At 47.0% G+C, this 18,188-nt stretch overlaps 1 long non-coding RNA gene across 1 annotated transcript; it reads left to right on the plus strand.

Moving 5' to 3' along the window:
- The first annotated feature begins 709 nt into the window (after positions 1 to 709).
- On the plus strand, positions 710 to 5,254 carry LOC140217213 (uncharacterized). Its single transcript, XR_011893742.1, has 3 exons — positions 710 to 1,327; positions 1,968 to 2,027; positions 4,065 to 5,254. It is a non-coding gene; the product is annotated as an uncharacterized lncRNA (long non-coding RNA).
- Positions 5,255 to 18,188: the final 12,934 nt, after the last annotated feature.

Consider the following 18,188-nt stretch of genomic DNA (forward strand, 5'->3'; position numbering starts at 1 on the left):
AATATCTCTCGTCTTCAACTCGGCCGTCATGCAGATGACATATAGCGCGGAAAAACGTGAACATGCTGTGTGTTAGCGTCGTAAACTTCATACCTGGCAAGGAGCTAGCACACCACAATCCCGCGACAGCCGCTAATGAGACCAAGACGGGAGCACATGTCTGTGAATGCGCAAACGGAGCCCCAAAGCCACTCTGCTCCTCTGCTGCACGGCTGCACCACTCGTTTCAAGCACAGCACACCAAACACACATTCAGCGCTGAACAGTGGGCGGTCGACGCAGTTGCATTTACATGACTTGCAGCGAGCAGCACATCCCTCGATGTCCGTTAAGCAAAGTCGGACACGGCGACGCCACATCGCGGTTCGCAGAACTTCGCTGCCGAGGCGCTAGGTCAGTTCGATATTTCAATTGTCACCACCGCCGGGTTCCCACGAAACACAGAACCTCTTAAAAACTTCTTGAAACGGCTACAAACGGCTATAGACGTCTTGGTCTATGATAAGACTGAAAATAGAATTTCTTCTAAACATAACCTCAGCACTTGGAATATGCTAGTATATATTCTATCTGCGACAAAACCCACTACTGGTGTCACTAGAGTCTGTTTTGGTAAACGCATTCAGAATGTCTAACTCAAAAACTTTTCTAGATCTTTTTGTCTAAAAGTGCATAAAATGCCAAACGGCGTGTTAAAAGTGCGGTTACCGTTGGCCGTCGGCGTTAGCGAATAAAAGACGCCACAGACAAATCGAACTCGTTGGAAGCAACATAAGTTAATTGGCTTTGATATTAAATAATTTCGCACCAGAACTTCAACAATCAAGGGCGTGTTATTGTTTTCCATACGGGGCGCGCACACGACGCCTGGAAGCCATTCTATGCTCGCGCAGCAGGTATACTGACAGCAGCAGGAGCGAAACGCCGGCGTTGCACAGCGGTGTCACAGAGCCACCGCGCTGCGATCACTTCGGCGACACAATCCAAATTTGTCGGACATCTCATTCTGTGCTGGAAACACTGGGAGGCAGGAAGTTTGAAAAAACGGCCACTGCCGCCCCCAATGTCTCTGTCGTGGGTTCGTTATGCCAGTTGTGCGTCATTCTAAGCCGTTCTGTACATTTATACTGGATATTAATTGGAGTCATTTAGCTGTGCTGATGCTGTTTGCCGTGTGTTTTGCATCAGTGCTTCGTGACATCGGCTGTATTGCGTGTTTTCGCCGACGGCTTACTGGGCTTACTACCACAATGGCGGGATCTGCGTTCGCCGCCTTCGTGTCTCGGTGCGTCTTTGTACGTCGCACGTTCGGATAACACTTTTTCCGGTAAGTGAAATACATTGCACTTCGTTTTTCGTCAACAATGTGAATATTTTTAGGTGTTACCCGCGACAGTTCTTGATATATGGGCTCTTCTGCCCTGCGAGTTTTCGTCATTACTTTTATACGAGGGTTCTGCTTGTGTTCAGCCGTTCAGCACTACCGCGCTCCACGACTTCCGCAACACCAGTCAGAACTTTGCCCTGCTTGTTAGTCTTTGTGGTTGACGTAGCACGAACCAACCGAAAGGAGTGCAATCGAAGACGACGCGCTGGCTGTAATGCTGAACCAGGCTGAACTCGCCCTATTTTGTGTCCTTTTGTTCTTGCGTGTGCGCGCGTGTGTGTCAGTGACTATGCAGTTTGTAGCGTTCCCACTTTATAGCAAAACAAAAAATATAACTGCTATGTTTACTTCATCTATACAATTCCAAATTAAATCGTCTGCTGATGTACAAATTTCACTTGTGTTTTGTTCTAAATAAGCAGCAAAACCTTTAACCTAGTAGGTGCTTCATCTGGGAGTGAAAACACGACAGCTTGGCACTTATTATTGAATGACTGTGACTGGGTCATCTTAGTTGTAGTTGCAAATCTGCCTTTCAACTGACTTGATGCTATCTTATTTTGTTCCTTTCACTCTATAGACAGCTGGACATCCTTCTTGTACCTTGGCGCTAGCTGGATGACGGGACATCATGATCAGTGTAAGCCAATGTACTGTACCCTCTCTGGTCCTCCCAGTGCTTTTTATATGGGTTAAGGCCAGGGAGTGCTTCGTGGTAAAATAGCTAGTTGGTGTCTCACAAACGGGCATTTTTTTTTTTGCGCTGGTCCATTATAAGCTGCCACTATTATAACCAATTTCTCAGTGCCAGTGTACATACACAGTTCTACTAATAATTAGTTTCCCTAAGCCTTACAAAATGTACCTGTAGGTAGTCATTGCTATGTAAGAACTCAAAAATTAACTCTGCTGTGTCATACAAGTGTACCATACATGAGTAAAAATTTGCTACAACAGTGTACATTACACCTTGCTTCCCTAATGCACAAATGTATTCAAGCCAGTATTTGAATAGTTTGGTATTCTAAATGTTTTCTGTGTGATTTAGTTTCTTTACAGGAATTTACTGTACAGCATCAGCAAGCAGTGTAATTTAAGATTTATGTGTGCTGTAAAAGGTGTGCTTTGCTGCTAGAATTGATAAAACATGGGCCGAGGCTTCCATACAAAGACAAACTTCAATTTCGCTCTACCACCATCAGCACTTGGCTGGCGCTTGCAAAATGAATCACATCAGGTAGCTTGTGCCAGACTGTTTTTTAACCTTATTGTGAGGAGATCACAAAGTGATGTGTGGAGGCGCCTGCGTCTGAGATGTAGATTGCGCTGCAACATATGTGCGTGTAGAACAGGCATGATGCTCAGGGTTCCAGCAGTTTGCAGAGGTGCTTTTAAAATTTTGTCATAACTGCAATTTTACCTGTGCTGTTTTTTATCACCTATTTCAATAATATCATTGGAGGTGTTATTAAAATTTAGCAATCTATTTGCCCTAGCCCATTAGCCTGCCACATTTGCCTTTTCACTAGGTGGGAAATTATTCAGCATGGACCATTACTTGAATACACCTTTTTGTGTGCAGTGGCTTCTCAACTGCGAGTCAACATAGATTCTCAGAATTACCTGAGGCTATAGATGCACTGATGAATTTGCTACCTATATGAATCACTTTGCACTTTCTTGCGCAAACAGCATGTTAACACTTCCAAGACAGTGGGCAATGTTATCGTTTGATCACATCATGAGATACTTTCAATTTTGTGTGACACATCATCCAAGGTGTTGCATCATTTGTGTGAGGTATTGCCCTAAACCAATTGGGGTCACATGAAAATATATCAACAAAAGTGATTGATCCAGCTAGGAGTGTTGCTTTGGAACACTATTTTATCACCAGTCCTCCTTTGCATGCTACCTGCTTACTCTGTACTGTGTCATGTTTAAGTTTGAAAAGAAGGCAACAGCTAGGCAGTGCAAAATGTCAAACTTGCTTTTAGTTTAACAATATAAAATGCTATTTAACTTTTTAATTAAGTTAGTACATCATTTACCTGCAGAGTGAATTACTGTCTTAAACTGATTATATTTTGCAGGAAGCTTCTCAGACTTGTTTCACAGGTTGATAAGTGGCTTTTTAGCCACAAAACACCATATAATAATTTAAAGGCTGACTCTGCTATGCAACTTAATGACTATATGGCAGGAACAAGGTCTCTGAGTTGTGGCGCTGGCTAACACTCCCAGGGTTCTACTAGAACACATAAATACCCAAGAAAGTGGATGGGAAAACGACGCCGCTGTAGCTCAATTGGTAGAGCATAGCACGCGAAATGCGAAGGTTGTGGGTTCGGTTACCACCTGCTGCAAGGTGTTCTTTCATCCACTTTAATTTCCATTAATTTATTGTTTCTTTATTTCATTTATTAAGCACAAGTAATTTCCCCTATGTTGTCCTTAGTGTCAGTGTTGGTTGGCTTCTTATGATAGGAAATATACTAGTCATTTTAACCTTAACCTTTAACCTTTTTACCGAAAGATACCCATAATTTAAGAGAAAGGAGTGCTTAAATTTATTTTTAATGTGAGCAAACTTCTTACTTAGCACATATTACTAATTGAAGTTCTGATTTCAATATTCCCATTTCCTCCCTCGCCTTCTTTTTCCTCTTCTGTGCAGGTATTGCTTGCCTATGTCTACAAGAACCGTCACGCGTGGCCTGTGACAGCAAGCTTTTGTGGGCAGCAAGTGCTCTCCTACGAAGGCTGGCCTACTCTGGCAGCGGCGGCAATCATCTTCAAGATTTATCCATAATCACCTTTCCTGCTTTTTGTCACTCTTGTTGATTACACTTTCAGCGTCTTTTCTAATTTATTAGGTAATAAAGTATGAGTATGTGACATGGTGTGAAGTTGATGTCTTGCTGCATTTTCGCTTGCACTCATCTTTTATGCATGAAAAGCTCATCGTACAGTTTATGAAAAAAAATAACAGCATATTATGATTTATCTTTCAGTTCTGGTAACATGCAACGTACAAGGAATTCACTAATGGATGATATGCCGAAGAACTGGCCATTATTTCTGCGTGATGCTGTGCAAGCATGTGGCGTTACTTACAAGAGGCACCCACAAAGTAAGTTACAATTTACTTTTAAATGAAGCATGGACATCAGAAAAAATATATTTATATTGCTAGTTAGAGTGGTTCGCAGAGTGTTTTTCCAGATGTGTACTATCCTTTATTTCTTAACTCATTGCAGCACAGTGTTCTGTTTCGTATACTGGTGTAATGCTATTGTGCCCCCTGTAGCTGAAACCAGGATGTAATTTTTGCCTGAACTGCAGCATCACTGACAATTTTTCTTTGCTAGAGGCTATTTCAATTTGGTGGAACCCAGCAGGGCGAAGTTTTGTCAATAATGACGTGTTTCATGCAGAGATGTTCTTGTTTAGGTCAATGGGTGAACATTGGAATGATATCATCATACAATACAGATCTTGTTTCATTTGCAAAATAGTTCTGACAGGCGGCATTCAATTGATTGGTCTAATTAAAAAGCACTAATTGACCAATGAGGTCTTACTACACTATTCCCATGATTCACATCTGGAAAAACTACCTGTGCATCACTCTATCCGACAATATAAACTTTTTTTTTCTGATGTCCATGCCTCGTTTAAAATAAATTGTAACTGTGGGCAAACGTCGTGTTACTGTAACAGCTGCCGCAAAAATTTGAGGGAATGTCTAATAAAAGTCTTCAGTTGTTCTTGTCAAGCTGTCCATTAGCCAACTTTTAGCGTAACGTTAGCAGGGCTTACTGAAGTACTTCTAGACGTCCATGGCTACAATATGTCTTGATCAAGACAGCTACTAGGCTTTTGAATTAGCCGTTCAAGACATCTTTTAGACATCAAATAGCTGCTTGCGTGTTTCGTGGGTTCTCAAGAAAGCACGGGTCACACAACGCAGATTCTGTACTGCCAGAGCTCACCGAGGCAAAAGCCGCACTACCGCACCGGCACTACTCACGGCTTTCCGCCAAGTAACACAGAACCTACAACCAACACACAAGCAACGCACGCACAATTACATGAGCAATGTTGAACAACGCGCGGTCCAGAGAACGATCACGCCGAGGACGAACACGCCACGGCGTCGCTCGGCGCCAGCATCGCGCCTTCTAAAAAATCCCTAAATGATGCTGTCCCTAGGCTCCTAGGATCAGGTCACGTGAGGGATTTTTGTACGACAAATAGACGCACGCGGCGCCGAGCGACGCCGTGGCGTGCGTGTTCGTCCTCGGCGTAACCTATGGCGTAATCGTTCTCTGGACCGCGCGTTGTTCAATATTGCTCATGTGATTGTGCGTGCGTTGCTTGTGTGTTGGTTGCAGGTTCTATGTTACTTGGCGGAAAGCCGTGAGTAGTGGCGGTGCGGCAGTGCGGCTTTGGCCTCGGTGAGCTGTGGCAGTACAGAATGTGCGTTGTGTGACCCGTGCTTTCTTGAGAACCCGGCGGTGGTTACAATTGAAATATCGAAGTGGCCTAGCGCCTCGGCAGCAAAGTTCTGCGAACCGCAATGTGGCGTCGCCGTGTCCGACTTTGCTTAACGCACATCGAGGGATGTGCTGCTCGCTGCAAGTCATGTAAGTTCAACTGCGTCGACCGCCCACTGTTCAGCGCTGAATGTGTGTTTGGTGTGCTGTGCTTGAAACGAGTGGTGCAGCCGTGCAGCGGAGGAGCAGAGTGGCTTTGGGGCTCCGTTTGCGCGTTCACAGACATGTGCTCCCGTCTTGGTCTCATTAGCGGCTGTCGCGGGATTGTGGTGTGCTAGCTCCTTGCCTAGTATGAAGTTTACGACGCTAACACACAGTGGGAAGCCTGTTGAACATCTGGTAGACCCACTTGCTGGCTCCATCAGGCAAAGTATGATAAAGAGAAGGATGTCATCAACACATCAGAAGGTTTTTACATATAAGCACTGTGCTAAGGTCATAACATGCCAACAAGTCTTAGTGCGCAGGCTATGCACGACCAACTACATATGCCTTCTGTTCGGACATTGCTCATTGTAACTAACAAGGATGGAGTGGACAAAAAAAGAACAGCAGCTCCATTAATTTGGTTTCACTGGTATCAACAGTGTTTTGTAAGTGTACATTGCTATACTCCCCAATTCTTGTTGGACATCAGCAAAGACCAGCTTGAGGCAAGGGGTAATAGACGTCTTTACAAGCTAAAAATGCATGGAGCGCACATTGTGTCCAAAAAGTAGGCACTTCACAGGGGCACTGGAAAAGGAACAGGTTATTAACAGTGGGCAAAAACAAGCTACTAAACACCCAACACTGTTGCCATGTAATGACCTCTGAAACAATCCCCCTTAAAGAGGAAATCATCTTTGTGTATCCATAAAGAGGGCAGATGGGGCAAAGCCCCTTCAGTAATGCTGCCAGCTTCAAAAGCCCATTTTGCACATCCTGAATGCTTCCTTCTTAAGACTTTGCTGGGTGCAAGCATTCTACTGTCAAAAAGCTGTCATTGAGAGCACTGTTGGTTTGGTGGCAATAAAGTTCAGAAGCAATTGCAACAAACCTCCCTTCCTAGTTGGCCTGGATGCTCACGGTGCTTATGAAGCAGCACCTTGAGGCAAGTAAGGTGAACGGATGCCTCCAAGTCCTTGTTCGTTTATCACACTGTTCTGTTAGTAACAACCATGAGACTTGAAACCAACAAGCTCAAGTTCGGCACTCGCGTGGTTACTGCGGAGGATCCATAAAAAGCACAAAAACAGAAAACTCAAGGGAAAGAATAAAGCACCATTTAACACTTAGTATTTCTGCAGCCCATCCCCTTCTTTTATTTGTCTGGTCGTGCCACATCTTTTTACTATATATGGGCATGAACTTAGGTGATGTTCCCAATCAGTGTCCAATATTTATATACACTATGTGCTGGTTCAAAGACGCTCGAAACACTGCAATGGAAGCTTCAAGTAGAAAAGGTGCCTGGAAGAAAAAAAAAAGCTGTGCTGCAACCATCTCGGCAACATCTTGTCGCCTTAATAAAAATTGTGCTTTCATATCAACTTGAGCACTCCAGTTTAGAGTAAAGTACCAGTGCACTTACGAACAATGAATCAATTCTCAAAGAGCATGTGCAGTCCAGCCAAACGCAGGGGCCAGAATCCGCATTGTGCTCCTGCATTGAAGGTGAATAACACGTACGATAATGGTAAATGTGCTTTAGTAAGCTTCCCTGCATTATGAATTTGTAATGTACAAAGAATTGTCAATGAAGCTTACCACGAGCATAGATGCACTTGCAAATTATGTCACAATTGAAAATAGTGAGCCCAGTGTAAACCTATGTGCCCTTTCCACTCTTAGTATGCTTTACTGCACGATGCTTATTTACACCCCTGTATTGCGGTGTAGCAAACTACGAAAGAAACGTTGCATGATTAGGCTTTTGACGATTATCTTTTTCGCAATACACTAATATTTCGCGGTGAAGCCTAAGCAATGTATTGCGGTGAAGCATACTAAAAGTGAAAAGGGGCCACTGTCACAGGACTTAACAAGCCGCCGCCTCTCAGGTCGCCTAAGTGGACATACTATGCTGCCTGATAGCGGCCCCCTCCCACTTTTAGTATGCTTCACCGTGTAACTAAAATGTACTGCGGCGAAGAAGCCGTACATTTGTATTGAGTGAATAAAGAAATGGTTTTTACAACAGTACAGAAATAAACGCGCACCATGCATCATTCTACCACATGAAAGAGCGTCGCAACATACGGTAGCTGATTCACACAGGCCGTGTAGCCCACTTATCAGTCGTAAAGGGTATTATGGGTAATTACAAAATTTCAGACACAGATATGCGTTTATGTTTACGTTCGCACTCCTTGCGTAATAATACTCCCAGAACTTCCACAATAGAAAGTAATTTACTACACACAAACGCAAAGAACACAGACATATGTCTCGTTTTGAACTCGGCCGTCATGCAAATGACATGTAGCGCGGAAAAACGTGAACATGCTGTGTGTTAGCGTCGTAAACTTCATACTAGGCAAGGAGCTAGCACACCACAATCCCGCGACAGCCGCTAATGAGACCAAGACGGGAGCACATGTCTGTGAACGCGCAAACCCTAAGCCACTCTGCTCCTCCGCCACCCCCGCTGCACGGCTGCACCACTCGTTTCAAGCACAGCTCACCAAACACACATTCAGCGCTGAACAGTGGGCGGTCGACGCAGTTGCATTTACATGACTTGCAGCGAGCAGCACATCCCTCGATGTCCGTTAAGCAAAGTCGGACACGGAAGTCGGACACGGCGACGCCACATCGCAGTTCGCAGAACTTTGCTGCTGAGGCGCTAGGCCACTTCGATATTTCAATTGTCACCACCGCCGGGTTCTCAAGAAAGCACGGGTCACACAACGCAGGTTCTGTAGTGGCAGAGCTCACCGAGGCCAAAGCCGCACCGCCACTACTCACGGCTTTTTGCCAAGTAACACAGAACCTACAACCAACACACAAGCAACGCACGCACGATCACATGAGCAATGTTGAACAACGCGCAGTCTAGAGAACGATCACGCCGAGGACGAACACGCCACGGCGTCGCTCGGTCGCTCGGCGCCAGCATCGCGCCTTCTCAAAAATCCCTAAACGATGCTGTCCCTAGGCACCTAGGATCAGGTCACGTGAGGGATTTTTGTACGACAAATAGACGCACGCGCCGAGAGAGGGCCGGCGCACAAATAAAGAGTGCGCCGGAGAAGCGGCAATAAATTACATCCGAAAAATAACAGCCGAATCTTTCCAAGGCAATGCGAGGTTGTATTTGAGGAAAAAAAGAGCATGAAAGAGACCCAGGAAAAGGAGCTGGTTCTGACAAATTTAAACTGGAAGAAAGCGGAAGAGAAAATTCCCAAGCGCGCAGCCACAGGGCTAGACGAGGTTCCCGTTAAGCTGATAAATGAACTAGGACCAAAAAGTAAGGAAGCTCTGGTGAAAGCAGTGGAAAAAACTTTAAAAGATAGACGGATACCAGACAGTTGGCGACAAAGTAGAATGAATTTAATTTACAAAGGTAAGGGGGAAAAAGACAGAATTCACTCGTATAGACCGTTGACCATTACATCGGTAATATACAGGCTAGCAATGCAGGCAATCAAATTAAAGCTTCAAGCATGGACAGATAATAATGGCATTTTGGGAGAGCTTCAGAATGGGTTTAGAATAGGTAGGCGTTTGGACGATAACTTGTTTGTTCTTACTCAGTGTATTGAAATATCAAAAGCAGAAAGCAGACCGTTGTATGTGGCCTTTTTAGACATTACAGGAGCCTACGACAACGTAGACCGCAACATTTTGTGGGATATTCTGGAAGGGGAAGGCTTAGGTAACGATTGTATACAGCTTTTGAGAGAGATTTACCTAGAAAATACCGTTTGCATTGAATGGGAAGGGATGAGGAGCGCGGAGAAAGTTCATATCAACAACGGACTGAGGCAAGGGTGCCCTTTCTTCCCCGCTGCTGTTTATGATGTACATGGTGAGGATGGAGAGGGCGCTGGAAGGAAGTAATATCGGGTTTAATCGCTCATACAAACAGGCAGGTACAGTAATAGAGCAGCAACTCCCAGGTTTATTTTATGCGGACGACATTGTGTTGCTCGCTAACAAGCAAAGCGATTTGCAACGTCTGGCTAATATCTGTGGACAGGCAGGCAACAATTTAGGTTTGAAATTTAGTGTTAGAAAATCAGGTGTTATGGTATTCAATGAAAACAGTGAACAGACAGTGGAGATACAGGGCCAAGAAATACCTCGGGTAACAGAATATAAATACCTTGGTATATGGATAAACGAAGGCAATGGATATATGGAAACACAGGAAAAAACCATAACAGTCAAGGGGAAGAGAAATGCAGCCATAATGAAGCACAGAGCGCTATGGGGATACAATAGGTACGAGGTCCTCCGAGGTATTTGGAAAGGGGTAATGGTTCCAGGACTTACTTTTGGAAATGCGGTTGTTTGCTTTAAATCAGGGGTACAATCAGGACTCAACGGGAACCAAAGGTCAGTGGGTCGCCTCGCATTGGGCGCTCACGGGAAGACTACAAATGAAGCTGTGCAGGGGGATATGGGCTGGACTAGTTTTGAAGTGAGGGAAGCTCGCAGTAAGATTGAGTATGAAGAACGGCTGAGGAATATGGAGGAAAGTGAATGGGCCGGGAGAGTGTTCAGGTATCTGTACAGGCAAAACATTGATTCACAGTGGAGGAAAAGAACTAGGAAGCTTACCAGCAAGTATGCGGCCTGTGGGGTGGGCAACACAGCAACAATGAAGGTCAACCGGAAAGTCAGAGAGGCTGAATTAATCTCATGGGTGGCGGCAATGGAAAAGAAACCTGCCATGAGTAACTACTTAAGAGGAAAAAACGAAATTAGGAAAGAAACCATTTATGATAACTCAAAGGGAAGCTCATTACTTTTCGAAGCGAGATCGGGATGCCTTAGAACACGCACCTATAAAGCGAGATATAAGAAGGAAGAAGAAGCATGTGCTTGCTGCGGTAAAGCTAGGGAAACGACGGAGCATATTTTATTAGAATGTGAAGACGTCTACCCAGTGGTCGATTTAGGCACCACTGGCCTCCTTGAAGCCCTTGGGTTCAGCGGGAGCAGTGGTAAAGCAAACAGGTCCGCAATAGACATTAGTAAGAGGCGATTGGAGGATTGGTGGAAGAAAAGTAGGGAAACGACAAAAGACGGAGGCGTACAAAAGCACAGTTCGCAATAGGGGATCAGAAAGTTCGGACGCGGTAGTTCATATTGTATTTTTTTTTCTTTGTTCATTGGTTAACCTAGGTAGGATATTAGGCAGCATAGTAGCAAGAGCTTGGTGGCGCAACCCACCGCCCCGTTCCAAAGGGGACGCTCATAACATCCATCCATCCCATCCAGTGCAGGCGGCATGGTTCGTCGTGGTTGGTCGTGGCTCGCGGACGCTCCTGTGGACGAGGCTTCAACGAGGCTTCAGCGACTTCGTTCGTAGCTAAGTACTCTTTTATCTTTATTAGCTAGTGTTTTGAAGTGGTTTTTTTTTGCATGGAGTAGGGGCGCAAATTTTGAATTCTTGGTAGGAGTAGTAAACGTACCGGCTTTGTCTAGGTCTGGCGGCTCCCCCGTTAGGCCTAGGGGGTAGGAGGGACCTATTTGATAGGCTTATTTAATTCTTTCAGCTAGCTCTTCGGATTCTTACATGGAGTAGGGAGTGATAATTCTTTATTTTTGTTTGGGATAGCGGTCGAGGTCGGGTTTGCGTGAGTGATTTGGCGAACTTGCTCGTTGGGCCTAGGGACGTAGGCCTAGCGATGAAATCGAAGAACGTGAAGGCTGCGGGGGACGGGGAGCAAGTGCAGTGCGACGAGTGCCTACGCTGGTGCTTCCTCGACGAGACTAAATTCCAGAATTTAGCAGACGCGGTGGGGTCCAGCTTCACGTGCAGGTCGTGCGAGGGCGTCAGGGAAGCCGTCCAAAAACTGGAAGGAAATTGGGCGGCTAAGTTTGAAGAGCTTAAGGCAAACCTGAGGGAGAAGCAGGAGAAGCGGGTAGCACTGCAGGCGAAAGTTGAAAATTTCGTCAAGGTGGAGGCGGCCCAGGCCGCACAGTTAGTAAGGACTGTGGCCGAGCTTGAGGAAGCGAAAGAAAGGAGCGCCGAACTGAAAAAGCAGCTCGACGCTCTTGAGACTCGGGCAGCGGATAATGTCGGGTCAGGACGCCAAAGCGGTGGCGAAGACTGAGAAAGTAGGGTAGACCCTACAGGCGAAGTGGGAGGCAGGGAGCCAAAGCAAGCGGTCGCTAGCTCGCCGCCGGTGAATCGGCGTAGCTATAGTGAAGCAGCGCAACACGCCCCGAGTGAGGCGACGCTGCAGCCAGAGGAAGCTGGAAAGAGCGGCACCTACCTTGAGGCCACCATGCGGAAAAAGCAGGAGCCCAGGGGACAATGCCCTTTGTCGAGTCCGAATCAGGCGGAAAAGGAAGCCGGGAAGCAGGGAGAGGTAGGAGGGAGTGAAAGGGTGATTATCGCTGGCGACTCAAACATGGCTGGGTGCTCAAAAGCAATTGTGGAGAGGGTGAAAGGCGACAAAAGAGTGGCGGTAGGGACATCTCCAGGGCGGACACTGAGTTCTGTCATGGAGCGAGCAAAAGAAAAGCTCACGGAAAATGCCCACGTGCGCAACTTTGTCGTAGTAGCAGGTGGGCTAAATGACGTCCTGAACAGGAAAGGGCCAGGACTAGCCCAGCGCTTGGCGTAGGGGGTGGACGACTTGCGCGAGCTATCCCCTCAGGTGCAGATCGTGGTGTGCACGGTGCCGGAGGTACCTGTGCGTGACAGTCACGTACAAAGAGCCATAATGGCTGCCAATGAGGCAATATGGAAAATGAGCCGAGAGAAAGGCTTCGAGGTTGTCGAAGTAAACAGGCAAGGGAGAAGTTGTGATGGTTTTAAACGAGATGGGATCCACTTCAATTACAGGCTAGCACGAGAAGTGGGCTGGCGACTTGGGGGTCGCGCTGTTGCTTTTTTAGGGGGCCCGCGGGCGCTCAGGAGGTCAGAGTAGGTAGTAATAAAGAAGGTCCTCTAGGGCAACATCAGAAGAGCATCGCCGTCGATAACAGAAAAAGGAGGAAAGCAAGAACAAGAGCTCGCCATGCAATAGGCTACATAAACATGCAGGGCGGCAGAAGAAAGGAAAAGTGGGCAGAGATTGAGGAGCAGTTACATAGAGAACAAATAGGGGTGTATGCGGTTACAGAAACGCACCTTAGAGACTCAGAAGAGCCCCCAGTTATGGAGAATTATGTATGGGAAGGGTGAAACAGAACTAAGTCGGAAAAAAAGGGAGGGGGAGTCGGAATGCTCATCCATCAGGGAGCCAAATGGAAAAGAGTAAATTCACAATGTCAAGAGCATCTTTGGTTATCAGGTACAATGAGTGGGAAAGAAACTTGGCTGGGAGTTACGTATTTGTGGACCGGAAAAAATTGCACAGAGAAGAATAAAGAGTTAGTGGAATGCATAAGCGCTGATATTAAGGGTTTCGGGAATGGCGCTGAGATTGTCCTATTAGGTGACATGAATGCCCACATACAGGATTTAGATGGCTATACCGACAATAACGGGAAGTCAATGCTAGGCCTTTGCGAGCAACATAACCTCGTGATCGTGAATGTAGGGCCTAAGTGTGAAGGACAGATCACGTGGGAAGTGGGAAACCGGCAATCGACCATTGATTACTGTCTGATGACAGAAGGAATTCATGATAAGTTGAGAGAAATGGTCATCGATGAGGAAGGGTTTAGCAACATAGGGAGTGACCATAAACGCATCATTTTGAAAATGGGATATGTAGTTGGGAAAGAGAGCAAGGAAAGCACAATGGCCAGTCCAAATTTGAACGCTGAATAAATAGCAAATATAGTCACTAGAGTTGAGGAAGAACTTGGCAAGTGGCCAAGTAAGGGGTGGGAATAGGGTGAGCTTCTAAGTGTAGTAACGACAGAAATACGGAAAGAGAAACAACATGTTCGTTGGAAAGGAAAAAAGAAACCGAAAAGCTGGTGCAACAAGGAGATACGAGAAGCGATTGCCGAATGACAGAAAGCATCTCGAGAGCACAGGCTGGCAAAGAAGGCGCAGTTGCCACAGGATGAAGTAACCAGTAAATGGGAAATATACCGGGCGAGAAAGTCTATGGTTCAAATACTGGTGCAAGCAAAATTAAAAGGTGAAAGTGAACGTTGGTTGTCAGAAATACGTGAGAAAAAGAAGGCCGCACCTAGAATATTTTGGAATCACATAAAATTATTAGGCAGGAAGTCAACAACAATACAACAACATATCCTAGACGAAGATGATAACAGACTGGAAGGAGAGGCAGCAATAAATTACATCCAAAAAGTAACAGCCGAATCTTTCCAAGGCAAGGACGAGGTTGTATTTGAAGAAAAAAAGAGCATGAAAGAGACCCAAGTGGAAAAGGAACTGGTGCTTACAAATATAACTGGAAGAAAGCGGAAGAAAAAATTCCTAAGCGCACAGCCACAGGGCTAGACGAGGTTCCCGTTAGGCTGATAAATGAACTGGGACCAAAAAGTAAGGAAGCTCTGGTGAAAGCAGTGGAAAAAACTTTAAAAGATAGACGGATACCAGACAGTTGGCGACAAAGTAGAATGAATTTAATTTACAAAGGTAAGGGGGAGAAAGACAGAATTCACTCGTATAGACCGTTGACCATTACATCGGTAAAATACAGGCTAGCAATGCAGGCAATCAAATTAGAGCTTCAAGCATGGGCAGGAAATAATGGCATTTTGGGAGAGCTTCAGAATGGCTTTAGGATAGGTAGGCGTTTGGATAATAACTTGTTTGTTCTTACTCAGTGTATTGAAATATCAAAAGCAGAAAGCAGACCGTTGTATGTGGCCTTTTTGGACATTACAGGAGCCTACGACAACGTAGACCGCAACATTTTGTGGGATATTCTGGAAGGGGAAGGCTTAGGTAACGATTGTCTACAGCTTTTGAGAGAGATTTACCTAGAAAATACTGTTTGCGTTGAATGGGAAGGGATGAGGAGCGCGGAGAAAGTTCATATCAACAAGGGACTGAGGCAGGGGTGCCCTTTATCCCCCCTGCTGTTTATGATGTACATGGTGAGGATGGAGAGGGCGCTAGAAGGAAGTAATCTCGGGTTTAATCTCTCATACAAACAGGCAGGTACAGTAATAGAGCAGCAACTCCCAGGTTTATTTTATGCGGACGACATTGTGTTGCTCGCAAACAAGCAAAGTGATTTGCAACGTCTGGCTAATATCTGTGGACAGGAAGGCAACAATCTAGGACTGAAATTTAGTGTTAGAAAATCAGGTGTTATGGTATTCAATGAAAACAGTGAACAGACAGTGGAGATACAGGGCCAAGAAATACCTCGGGTAACAGAATATGGTATATGGTATATGGATAAACGAAGGCAACGGATATATGGAAACACAGGAAAAAACCATAACAGTCAAGGGGAAGAAAAATGCAGCCATAATGAAGCACAGAGCGCTATGGGGATCCAATAGGTACGAGGTCCTCCGAGGTACGTGGAAAGGGGTAATGGTTCCAGGACTTACTTTTGGAAATGCGGTTGTTTGCTTTAAATCAGGGGTACAATCAGGACTCAACGGGAACCAAAGGTCAGTGGGTCGCCTCGCATTGGGTGCTCACGGGAAGACTACAAATGAAGCTGTGCAAGGGGATATGGTCTGGACTAGTTTTGAAGTGAGGGAAGCTCGCAGTAAAATTGAGTATGAAGAACGGCTGAGGAATATGGAGGAAAGTAAATGAGCTGGGAGAGTGTTCAGGTATCTGTACAGGCAAAACGTTGATTCACAGTGGAGGAAAAGAACTAGGAAGCTTACCAGCAAGTATGCGGCCTGTGGGGTGGGCAACACAGCAACAAAGAAGGTCAACCGGAAAGTCAGAGAGGCTGAATTAATCTCATGGGTGGCGGCAATGGAAAAGAAACCTGCCATGAGTAACTACTTAAGAGGAAAAAACGAAATTAGGAACGAAACCATTTATGATAACTCAAAGGGAAGCTCATTACTTTTCGAAGCGAGATCGGGATGCCTTAGAACACGCACCTATAAAGCGAGATATAAGAAGGAAGAAGAAGCATGTGCTTGCTGCGGTAAAGCTAGGGAAACAACGGAGCATATTTTATTAGAATGTGAAGACGTGTACCCAGCGGTCGATTTAGGCACCACGGGCCTCTTTGAAGCCCTTGGGTTCAGCGGGAGCAGTGGTAAAGCAAACAGGTCCGCAATAGACATCAGTAAGAGGCGATTGGGAGATTGGTGGAAGAAAAGTAGGGAAACGACAAAAGACGGAGGCGTACAAAAGCACAGTTCGCAATAGGGGATCAGAAAATTTGGACGTGGTAGTTCATAGTGTTTTTTTTTCTTCATTGGTTAACCTAGGTAGGATATTAGGCAGCATAGTAGCATGAGCTTGGTGGCGCAAGCCACCGCCCCGTTCCAAAGGGGACGCTCATAACATCCATCCATCCATCCATCCATTAGTTGGCACCGAGACTCCAAGCCCCACGCCTCGTTCCTGCTTTCCTCGCGCGTGCCAATAATTGGTGACCCGGACGTGATCGCTATGAACCAGCCAAGCGACGCCGACAGCCCCACGGTAGCCGTACTTGATGTCAAGCTACCTCCGTTTTCGAATGGCGACCCGGAACTTTGGTTCGTGCAAGTTGAGTCGCAGTTCGCTGCACGCCGCATCACTGCTGACAGCGCCAAATACCACCACGTGGTGGGCAGCCTCCCGCCTGCGACGGCCAGCGAGGTGCGGGACCTATTGCTAACACCACCCGCAGAGAACGCCTACCAGACGCTAAAAGAGACACTGATTCGCCGTGTCACACCTACAAAGCCGGAGAGTCTCCAACAGCTACTGTGGGAGGCCGAACTTGGCGACCGCCGACCCAGCCAGTTGCTACGCCACATGCAACAACTGGCCGGCGACGCGACAGCAAGCGACGGTCGTTTAGTGCGGGAACTGTTCCTGCAAAGGCTTCCCACAAGTGTATGGATAGGCCTCACGGCGTCGGGCGAGACAGACCTTGCCAAGATGGCCGAGCTCGACGACAAACTCATGGCTGTCGCCGTGCCCACAGTCGCGTCGGTGCACGCAGACGCACCGTCCGCCAATTCCTTGCAAGAGATGCGAGAGGAAATTTCTCGCCTCGCAGACACCGTCGCAGCGCTGCACTCGAGCGGAAACCAGCGACCACGACAGCGTACCGCATCACAACCACAACAACGTAGGGTGTGCTGGTACCACCGCAAATTCGGCAACGCTGCACGGAACTGTGTGTCGCCCTGTGAAAATTCGGGAAACGCCCCGGGCCAGCACTGAGGGTGACCAGTGCCCCCGCCCCGCCGGACAGTCGCCCATCAGTTTTCTTCCTGACCGATCGGGAAAGAGGTGCTCGTTTCCTAATCGACACAGGGGCGGAAGTTAGTGTCGTGCCGGCGTCGCCAGCCTACCGCAAACGACCGTGCGCAGCACCGTTGCAAGCTGTCAACAATACGACGATACCGACGTACGGGCAACGCTCCCTCTCGCTGGACCTGGGCCTCAAGAGGACGTTTCGGTGGATTTTCGTCGTGGCTGACGTAAAATTTGCCATCCTGGGAGCGGACTTCTTGCGCAACTCCGGACTGCTTGTCGATGTCCGCAACCGGCGTTTACAGGACCCCATGTCACAAGCAGAAGTGCGCGGGAAGCCATCCAGGCATCCACCCCTCAGCCCCACGTTCGTAGCACCGCCTGGCGCTACACGATTCACCGGCATCCTCGGCGATTTCCCCGAACTGACGCGGCCACCACAGGCCAGCGCGGCCGTCAAACACAATGTATGCCACCACAGTCCCACCAGTTTACGCACGCCCACGTCGCCTGTCCCCGCAAAAGCTGCAAGCAGCTCGACAGGAATTCGACCACATGCTCAAGCTCGGCATAATCCGCCCGTCCGCTAGTCCGTGGGCGTCTCCACTGCACATGGTGCCGAAGTCTATACCAGGAGACTGGCGACCCTGCGGCCACTATCGAGCCCTCAATCAAGCAACCGTGCCCGACCGCTATCCGGTACCTCACATTCATGATGTCACGTCCAGCCTACATGGTGCGGCGATTTTCTCCAAGGTCG

The sequence above is a fragment of the Dermacentor andersoni genome, chromosome 4 (assembly GCF_023375885.2).
Source record: "Dermacentor andersoni chromosome 4, qqDerAnde1_hic_scaffold, whole genome shotgun sequence".
In the NCBI taxonomy this organism is placed as follows: Eukaryota; Metazoa; Arthropoda; class Arachnida; order Ixodida; family Ixodidae; genus Dermacentor; species Dermacentor andersoni.